Source organism: Nyctereutes procyonoides, unplaced genomic scaffold (genome assembly GCF_905146905.1).
Source record: "Nyctereutes procyonoides isolate TBG_1078 unplaced genomic scaffold, NYPRO_anot_genome, whole genome shotgun sequence".
Taxonomy (NCBI): domain Eukaryota; kingdom Metazoa; phylum Chordata; class Mammalia; order Carnivora; family Canidae; genus Nyctereutes; species Nyctereutes procyonoides.
Genome location: NW_026575141.1, coordinates 4,406,859 through 4,416,942, shown reverse-complemented (window position 1 = coordinate 4,416,942; position 10,084 = coordinate 4,406,859). Strand labels below are relative to the sequence as shown.

At 44.3% G+C, this 10,084-nt stretch overlaps 1 long non-coding RNA gene across 1 annotated transcript; it reads left to right on the top strand.

Annotated features, from left to right (window-relative positions):
- Positions 1-266: 266 nt before the first annotated feature.
- Positions 267-2,649, top strand: LOC129498271 (uncharacterized). The gene is made up of 2 exons (XR_008662093.1): positions 267-461; positions 2,221-2,649. It is a non-coding gene; the product is annotated as an uncharacterized LOC129498271 (long non-coding RNA).
- The last annotated feature ends 7,435 nt before the right edge of the window (positions 2,650-10,084 follow it).

Below are 10,084 nucleotides of genomic sequence, written 5' to 3'. Positions count from 1 at the left end.
AGCCACACTGCCTTGACTTGCTCTCTGAGGGGAGAACAAGGAGGAAGCGCTGGCGCTCGCCAGGGTCAGCACGCAGAAGGTGTTCTATACTCCTGGCAGCCTGCTGGTTCAGGTCCAGGCCCAGGTGGCTACAGGCCACAGGATGGATGACTCACGTATGTTGTGCTGGACAAACAGGCTAGTATTCTCAACCCAGTAGGGTGATGACAGTAATTAGCTTTTGTGTCGTCATTATACCACCACCTTCTGAGGGTGGACTTGCCAGGCCTGCAGCCAGGGCCTGAGGAGGTTGGCAGGAATGTGGTTATCTTGGTCTGTATCTTGTTACCTAGGATTCTTCTTGATGCTTCTAGAGCTGGGCTTGGAGCTGAGCCAGCGGCACCTGCGTTGTCTGATGATGTCATGGAGGCTGCTGGACTCAAAGAGCCTACTCAGAGCAAGAATAATGTGAAGTAATTCTGGTGAGTCTCTTTCTCCTGAGCCCGACACCCATCCTTTCATTGCTCCCTTCTCTCAGGAGACCCAGAAGACCAGGCAAACTGGAGAAATGGCCAGAGGGATGGTTGGGTGGAAGCCAGTAGGGTAACTGAATGCTAGGTGCGCAGCTACAAATTGTTGTATCTGCCTTATTTAAATAATATTTTAAAAAGATCTAGTATTTACTGAGCACTTTACATATCTGCTTTGCTTCTCAAAACATCCCTATGATGTAGCTACTAGCCTTAGCCTCATTTTATAGATAGAAAAACTGGGGCATGGAGTAGCTGGCTCGGAAGCACATAGCTAGTAACCAAAGAATCCAGAATTTGAACCCCAACTACTGACCTGAAGCCCATGCTTATCACTCCCACGGTCCTGCCTCTCTTCTGCTGTCACTGGGGCTGTTCAAGGGGGTTGTACACAGAAACTTAGGATTCTAGGCCTGGCCCACTCACTACACCCACGGTGTGATCTTGGCTATCACTCTGGCCTTCAGATCCCTCGCTGTAGAAGCAGAGACCGTGTACAGGTGTTAGGCCAAGGAGTCTTTGCAACCGGGAGTTTCTCAGTCTATGGCTCTGGGGCACATGGAAATAGCCCTGAGGAAAGGTCCCACTCTTCTCCTCTGGACAGCCCATTGGAAGTGTTTACTCCTGATTATCAAGGGCAGCGTCAAGAGCATTTGGACAGGGCAGTGATAAGCTCATGGCCTGGTACCCCTGCCAGAGGGAGCAAAGCTGCTTCCCCACTCCACACATCAGTTTCCCTACTGGATTCAGTGGAGACAATGACTACTTTGTGCTCTGTTACAGTGAGTCAGGGTTAATTAGTATTAGTCACAGGCTTTGGAATCTTCACAAGGAGAGGTCATCTGCTGGGTCCTTGCTGCACTGTGGCCGTGATGACACACATTCTGGCCCATGCCCTTATGAATGTGTCCTCAAAGCTTCATTAGTGGCTTGCCTAACTCTGTGGGTTGACCCTGAGGTGACCCAGCTTCAAGTGCTGGTGCTGAGACTGCCATGAGGATGACACCTCAGGAGGGCCACTTCATTGATGCCAGTGTAGCTGCCAATGGCCTATCATGCTCTGGGGTTCCTCTCGCAGCTGAATTCCTATTCACACTGGCTTCTTGGCCATGCTACTCTTGCCTCTAACCCTGGACACAGGGTCCTACACCTACCTTAAGGTGTTTTTCTTTCTTCTCTGGCTTCTCAGTAAACATCCATTCTCTCCGTTTTTCTCTCTCCCCACCGACTGTCTTGTGCTTTCTGACCATCTCTTTTCCCAATCCCTGTATAAGCCTATGGAGGAAGCAAGGCAGCTGCAGCCTTTAAGGAATATCAGTTTGGTTGGGAGAAAAGACTGTAGCAAAGTGAGGACAAATGTAAGAATGATGCTGAAAATGAGAATAAGCCAAGTGAGAAAGAAAGAGCTGTGATATCTGCCACTGTCATCTGTTAGTGATTAATATGAAGTGGAGAGGCAAGGCTTGTCTGGTCTCTGCAATTCGTGTTCAATTCAGGCCTGTGAGGAAGTCAGATGTGGAGCATGGGGGCCATCTGGTGGCTTCAGAAGGTACTGCTGCATTTCTGCTCAGCACTAAGGCCACACACCTGATCGTGACCCTCCAAGTCTGTTACAGTGACTTGGGGACTTCCCGCCCAACGTCACATGATGGTTAAGGAGGGGAGCTTTTCCAGTCACTTAATATCTGATACATCACCTTTCACTTGACAGATAACTTCCTTAGATCTACAGAAGAAAGGTTTCACATCCGTTTTCTTCCCCTAATAGAGGAGGAGGAGTCTTCATAGAAGACGAAGACAAGACCATGGCACAGCTGGAGGGTTTCAGAGCAAAGATGTATCCAGACATGTCGATGAAAGGAAAAGGGATGATGGACGATACTGCCCAAATCTAGATGGGAAGGATTAAAAGGTTCTACAAAAGTAGCCATTTGTTTTCTTTTTAATGTGGTAAAACACATATAAAACATACCATCTTGGGGTGCCTGGGTGGCTCAGTGGTTGAGCATCTGCCTTTGCCTCAGGTCATGATCCTGGGATCCTGGGATCAAGTCCACATCAGACTTCTCGCAGAGAGCCTGCTTCTCTCTCGGCCTATGTCTCTGCCTCTCTCATGAATAAATAAAATCTTTTAAAAATATACCATCTTAACCATTTTTGAGAGTACAGTAAGTAGTGGTAACTACATGCATATTGTTGTGCATAGATCTCTAGAACTTTTTCATCTTACACAACTGAAACTCTATACACACTGAAGTCCCCATTTCCCCCTCCTCCTAGTACCTGGAAACCACATTCTCCTTTCTGTTTCTATGAATCTGACTCCTTCAGATAGAAGCAGAATCACACAGATTTTGTCTTTTTGTGACTGGCTTATTTCACTCAGCATAATGTCCTCAAGGGTCATCCATGTTCTAGTGCCTGACAGGACTTCTTTTTTTTTTTTTTAAATGGCTGAATAATGTTCCATATAGTATGCAGATACCACAGTTTTCTTTATTCGTTTATCTGTCCATGGACATTTAGTTTGCTTCCACCTCTTGGCTATTGAATAACGCTGCAATGAGCATGGGTGTGTAGCCATTCCTTTATTAACAGTCTCTCTCCATGAAGAGACTCAGCTCAGAAAAGGATGAATTAGATTCCACAGTGGAGTGAAGGTGAACTGAAGATGAATGGAAGAAAGGGAGGGAAGGGGGACAGAGCACTCTCTATATCCATTCCCATATTATTTAGAACAGGTCACCTTCCTATCCAGTCTATAAACTGTGAAAAAAGAATACACGGTATGAGGCAGGAAGCTACAAAGAATGTTTTTTGTATATTTTTTAAAAAGATTTTATTTATTTATTAATAAGAGACAGAGAGAGAGGCAGAGACACAGGCAGAGAGAGAGAAGCAGGCCCCATGCAGGGAGCCCGACGTGGGACTCAATACCGAGTCTCAAGGATCGCACCCCAGGCTGAATGCAGGCACCAAACTGCTGAGCCACCCAGGGATTCCCTGTTTTTTGTATATTTGTTCACGTATCAAATATGTAGCAGAACTAGGTAATAACTTACTTGGCAACTTTCAAGATAAAGCTTTATTGTTATTCTATCTGAACATGGTTACTTATTGCTACTTTTATTGTTTCTCACCTACCTTATGTCAAAGGCAGACAAAAGGGAACAGCAGAAACAATAAAGTGTGGAAACTTAGATACCTGGGGGTGGTGGTGGAGAGAATATAAAGTTACCAGAAATGTTTGCTAGGCCACTGAATACTGGTTATAGAATTATAAAGATGAAGGAGACACAAATTTTAATTTATTGTATAAGCAGTAGGATGAAGATTAAAACAAAATACAAAGGACATCACATGTCCCATTTGAATACATTATCTTTTCATTCTCTCAAGTTCTCTTCTAGTCATGGCTATATAAATCCCACCAGAGAGAGGTACATGCCCCTGCACCATTGCCCACGTATGTCACAAATGACTTTCCTCCCTGCAACAGGTTTATTACAATTATTATAAATTATTATAATTGTTTGAATCATATTACACTGATTTGTACTCTGTGAAGCTGTTAGATGTTTAGGTTATGTTCAGTTTCTTCTTAGAAGTTACCATCGAGTGAACATCTTCCTGTAGATCCCTTTTCTTCTTTTGAACTATATTCTTGGTTAGGAGGCAGAGAGAGTGTTAGCAGAGTCATTAAATTACACTTTAATTTGCTTGTAACATGGAGATAGTGTCTCTTTCTCACTTGCTATGAGGATTCAGTGAGGTAAAAAAATGTAGTGTTTAGTAGAGTACGTGCCCACAGTGCTTCCTTGGATTGAGAGCTATTTGTAGTGGTAGCAAATTCAATTTTTAGGGCTTCTATTCAAGATTGTTCCTGTCCCCTGGTTCAGGTCGCACTTAAACGGCAGGCTCTAGCTGCAGGCTTTGCTTCACTATCACTTCAAAATGGCTCGAAACCCACCCAACACCAAGCCATCCGTGTGTGCATTTCCTTCTTCTCCTTTGGTTTTAGGTTAGGCTGGACAAGACTCACTAGGAAATGGACATGAAATCTAAAGATGATTTTCTTGTCTCTGGGATCTTGGTTTTCCTCATGAGAACTCTGAGAGTCCCGGAGGTGAACCTGGAATTCTTTCCTGGTCAGACATTTATGTTTCAACTTGCATCCTCTTGAAGGTTGTTACTGACCTACTGTGGGAAACAACCCTACCCCCACCCCCATATCTACCTACTGCAATAGGAACAGGCAGCTGACAGAAATGAGGACACAGAGCTGAAAGTGTATTATTAAAATGGCCTGAATCTTTGGATGTCTGACTAAACTACCATGTCTCTTGGGATCCCTGGGTGGCGCAGCGGTTTGGCGCCTGCCTTTGGCCCAGGGCGCGATCCTGGAGACCCAGGATCGAATCCCACATCGGGCTCCCGGTGCATGGAGCCTGCTTAAAGATGTAAAAGAATCTTTAAAAAAAAAAAAACCTACCATGTCTCCATGGCCTACCACTCTTCCCCAGAAACCATACAAACTTGGTTCCCCTGCCTTCTCTCTCTTCCTCATTGGCTTCTGCTACACAACAGCCAACTGATGCAGAGTGGCACCGTGGAAAGAAAACCAGTAGCCACTAGGAACACTTTAGCCAATAAGCAACAAGAGAAAAGAGAGAATGAGACAAAGATGGAATGAGTGGCCTCTGATTAAAGCTGCAGTATTCACTTCGGAGGGCATGGGTCAATTGACCCAGATACCAGCTACCTAAAGCCAAAAAAGACCAGGGTAGGGATAAAACTATAAATAGCAAGGAAAACTGAGGAGGCAGTGTTTGTACTTTTGCTGTTGGTCAAGCTGTTTTTGTTACTAAGATGGAACAGGGTGGAAGGGATTTAAAAGCTGGCTTTGAAGCAGCCACAACTGGTCTAAGGGTGTGACGACTAAAAGAGGAAAGCCCCCAAAGAGCATGTTGCACCTGCTAACTTAGTCTCTTAAAGTTAGCTAAACTTTAAAAAGAGCCAGGTGAGAGACTCACGTCTGGATACCAGTATCCCATGAGCAGTTACGAGATATTCCTGCCAGCTGTGAGACACAGATCTCCACTTTGTGCCCAGGGAAGGAAGATCACAGAGCCATGGCACTGAAAGATATTCCCAGCTGTGTCATAATGGAAAGTTCAGAAGGCTGGGAAGAATGGGTCAAATGCAGCTCTGCCACATTCTAGCCATTATGATGGAGCTTGTTGTAAAGGCCATGGAACTCAGTCTTCCCCTTTGTAGAAACAAAATCTCCTTGGATGGGAAGTGTAACTTTTGTTAAAACAAAACATAGAATCTTAGAGACCCCAGTGGAGAAAAACAGTAAGAGGAAGAGTCTGAAAGCAGGAAGGATTGGCCGAACCAGGGAGTCTGAACAGCCTGAAATAGCAGGGCGTCTCCACCCTGTTGCTGGCACCAAGACTGCAAAAGAAGGTTCTCACCTGTGAAGTAGAGAGGAAGGCCATGGAAGTTCTGTTTGCCAGCAAATGACTAACACAGAGATTACACAGCATCCTCGTGAGCTACCTACCATGGTTAATGAAAGCAAGAAAATTCCTTACAGTGATGATTTATAGTGCCAACTCTGGGGATGGTAAAGTAGCAAAAATGACATTTTAGGCAATTATCTTCTTTAAAAGAATCTGCCAAAAGAAGAAAAAAATTGTATTTTCAAATAAAGAATCAAATCAGGAAAAGTGGGTTCCTAGAAAGGCCACACCAAACTTTTATGGGAACAAGAAGAACACTTCAGCCTGGGTTTGAAGTGATGTCCTGGTGTGTGGAAGAGAGAACAGCAGCTTTGAGGTTCATGAGCTCAATTCCATTTGTATCAGCATTTTCCAGGGAAAGAGAAGCAGTATGATATGTATAGATACACAAAGATTTACTAGGGGAATTGGCCCACACGATTACAGAGGCTGAGGAGCCCCCAATCTGTCTCATGCAAGTTGGAGGTGAAGGAAAGCCGATGGTGCAGCTCCAATCCAAGCCCGAAGGCCCGAGACCCAGGAGCTCCGAGGTCCAAGAACAGAAGACAGATGTCACAGTTTGAGGAAAAAAACACATTCACCCTTCCCCTGTCTTTTGTTCCATTCAGGCCCTCAATGATTGGACCATCCCCACTTGCATTGGTGAGGGTGATCCACTTTACTTCTTCGCCAATTCAAAAGCTCATCTCTTCCTGAAATACCCTCACTTATGTGTCTAGAAATAATATTTTCTCAGCTATCTGGTCATCCCTCAGACGAGTTAGGCTGACACATAAAATTAACCATCACTCTATCTGAGAACACCCACTACTGTTTGAAAGTCCAGTCTAGTAGTGTAGTCACCAGAAACTCGGACAGGTAGTCTCGAGCTTTGGTACATGGTAACACAGGCTGATGTAAGGTGGATGGCTTTACTTCTACTCAGCTCTCTAGATTGTGAGCATTTGAAACAATGACCCTCGACTGCAGCACACTGGGTCCTCCTCTTCTGCGCCCTGGGACATCTTTTGTAGACAGATACTGAACTCAAAATTATTAAAAATACAACTGTTGTGTTCCCTCTCCACTTGGGTTCTCGATCTGAAACGGTTGGCCACAGACCATGAGGTCACCCTTGATTCCTCCCTCTTCCTCATGCCCACATTGTTCATGTTAAAGTTGTCACTGACGTTGCTGTCAAGTCATCTATTGTCCCTGCCATCACACCTCCCTTAGAGCTTTTTTCTGTCTCCCCTAAGGTGCTATCCACACACACCACAATTATCTTCCTCAGTACAAATGTCATTTCCCTACTCAAAAACTCACCAAGGTTTCCTTTTCTCACAGAATCAAGACCACAGTCCTCAGGAGAACACAAAAGACTCCAATCTGGCCCAACTTCTATTCTCTCACCTCTCTTCAACTCCTCAATGTACAGATCTAGCCACAGCAGAATACTTGCTCTTTCAGGAACATAGGAAATTCTGCTCACAACATTCCTTCAGCCTCAAATGACATTATTTCATTGTCTACTGTATGCCAGGCAGTTTCAAGCACTGAGATGACAAGACAGTGGGGAGCCTGGCTGGCTCAGTTGGCAGAGCATACTGACACTTGATCTTGGGGTCATGAGTTCGAGACCCATGTTAGAGATAGACTTTATTTAAAAAAAAAAAAAAAAAAAGATGGACAAGGTCCCAGTTCTCCCAGAGCCTACATCTCCTACTCATCTCCAAGTCCAGATCAAATCTACCCACTTCCTGGAAACTCTCTCCAATTCCATTCATGAGAAAACACTTTTTAAAGAGGCTCTACACCCTAAGTGGGTCTTGAACTCACAATGCTGAGATCAAGGGTCACACATTCAGGGCACCTAGGTGGCTCGGTTGGGAGAATGTCTGACTGTTTTGGCTAAGGTCATGATCTCAGGGTTGTGAGATCCAGCTCCACATCAGGCTCTGCGCTCAGTGGGAAGTCTGCTTGAGATACTCTCTCTCCTTCTGCTCCTCCCACTCATGCTGTCTCTCACATCTTAAAGAAAAAAAAGTCGTACCCTCTGCCAACTGAGCCAGCTGGTGCCCCTCACTTCTTTTTATACTTCTCCTGGTGTATTGAGCACTAAAAAAAAAAAAAAAAAAGATTTTATTTATTTATTCATGAGAGACACAGGAGAGAGAATGGCAGAGACAGAGGTAGAGGGAGAAGCAGGATCCATGCAGGGAGCCTGATGTGGGACTCGATCCCAGGATCCCAGAATCACACCCTGGACTGAAGGCGGCGCTAAATCACTGAGCCACCGGGGCTGCCCTGTACTGAGCATTCTTGTGCAACATTTGTGTAGAAACGTGTCTTCCAGCCTGGATGACGAACTCCTTGAGGGCAGAAACAGGTAGTAAATATGTTTGCATTCTACAAGGGCTTGCACAGTGCCTCCCACATGGAAGAGACTGAATGTTTCTTGAATTACACCAAGTCTACCTAAACCTGCTTCCATTTATACTTTAAACACACACACACACAAAACTTGTGGAGCTTTTTTTTTTTAAGATTTTATTTATTTATTCATGAAAAAAAAAAAGATTTTATTTATTCATGAGAGACACACACACAGAGAGAGAGGTAGAGACACAGGCAGAGGGAGGAGCAGGCTCCATGCAGGGTGCCTGACATGGGACTTGATCCCAGGTCTCCAGGATCACACCCTGGGCTGAAGGCAGCACTAAATCGCTGAGCCACCCAGGCTGCCCTCTCCACGGCAATTTTTAATCTCTATTTCCCTCCGAGGAAAGTACTCAAATTTCTTTAAAATAAGCAAAGCTCAGGACGCCTGGGTAGCTCAGCAGTTTAGCACCTGCCTTCGGCCCAGGGCGTGATCCTGGACTCCTGGGATTGAGTCCCACATCGGGCTCCCTGCATGGAACCTGCTGCTCCCTCTGCCTGTGTCTCTGTGTCTCTCATGAATAAATAAATAAAATCTTAAAAAAAATAAATAAAATAAATAAAAATTGCAGTGGAGAGACTTTAAAAAATTCATCCACATTATTAGAACCTGGAATTAGGGTTGTAGTCCTTTTGAACTACATCTTGTCAATGTTAATGATTCTACACTACTCCTAAAGCAGTGACCTAGAAGATGTGAGCTTCTAGAGGGCAGACTTCAAACTCATTTAGTCACCAGTTAGTGAAAGGTTTCCACTCTGGGGCTCTAAGTCTTATCTCTGTGAATGTTTGAGAGTTGTCTGCCAACCAATATCTAAGGGGGACCACGGAAACTGACAATGAACACTCATGCCAAAGGCAAAAGAGTACCCTTACAAAAATAACCTAGAAACAGCCTCTGGGTCTCATTCACTGATAGAAGTTTGATTTAGGAGAGCTATCAACACTATTTACCCTCTTAAAAATTAGGATTGAAAGATGACAAATTTAAAAATCTGGCATGCATGAAAAAAAAGGAACTGTCCTTCAGACTAGAGATTTATGCAACCTATGATCCTGAATTGGACCTGGTTTGGGCAAATCAAATGTGAAGAACATCTTGGAATACTTAGGAATTTTACATATGGACCAGGTGGGTACTAGATGATGTTAAGGGGACATAATTTTTTTGGGTGAAGAATACAGAAACAATGTACTGTTGAGAGATGGAAATTGAAGTTCAGCATGGGTAGAATATAATGATGTCTATTATTTTCTTTAAAATATTTCAGTATAAAAGTGAATCAGAAATCCAACCAAAGTTACTAAAAGAAAATAGGACAATTCAGACAGTATCTACTTTCTAGCTTTCCTGGCCCCTTTATCAGTGGGTAGTCTTATTTAGATGGGGCAGGTCAGGGTCAATCTTCTTCACCACAGACACTGATGCTCCCCACCAGCAGTGAAAGAGCCTTGGGGAGCCCCATTCAAGGGAGCCAATATACAGAAGGCACATGGAGAGGCAGGTCCTTCAGGAGAGAAGGACCTGCCTCCCTTATTGTAGCCTCCCATTCAGTTATTGTCAAAGTGAAGAGAGAACATTGTCAGCCTATCATTCACTATAACACATCAGGAAATCTCCTGGGGACATAA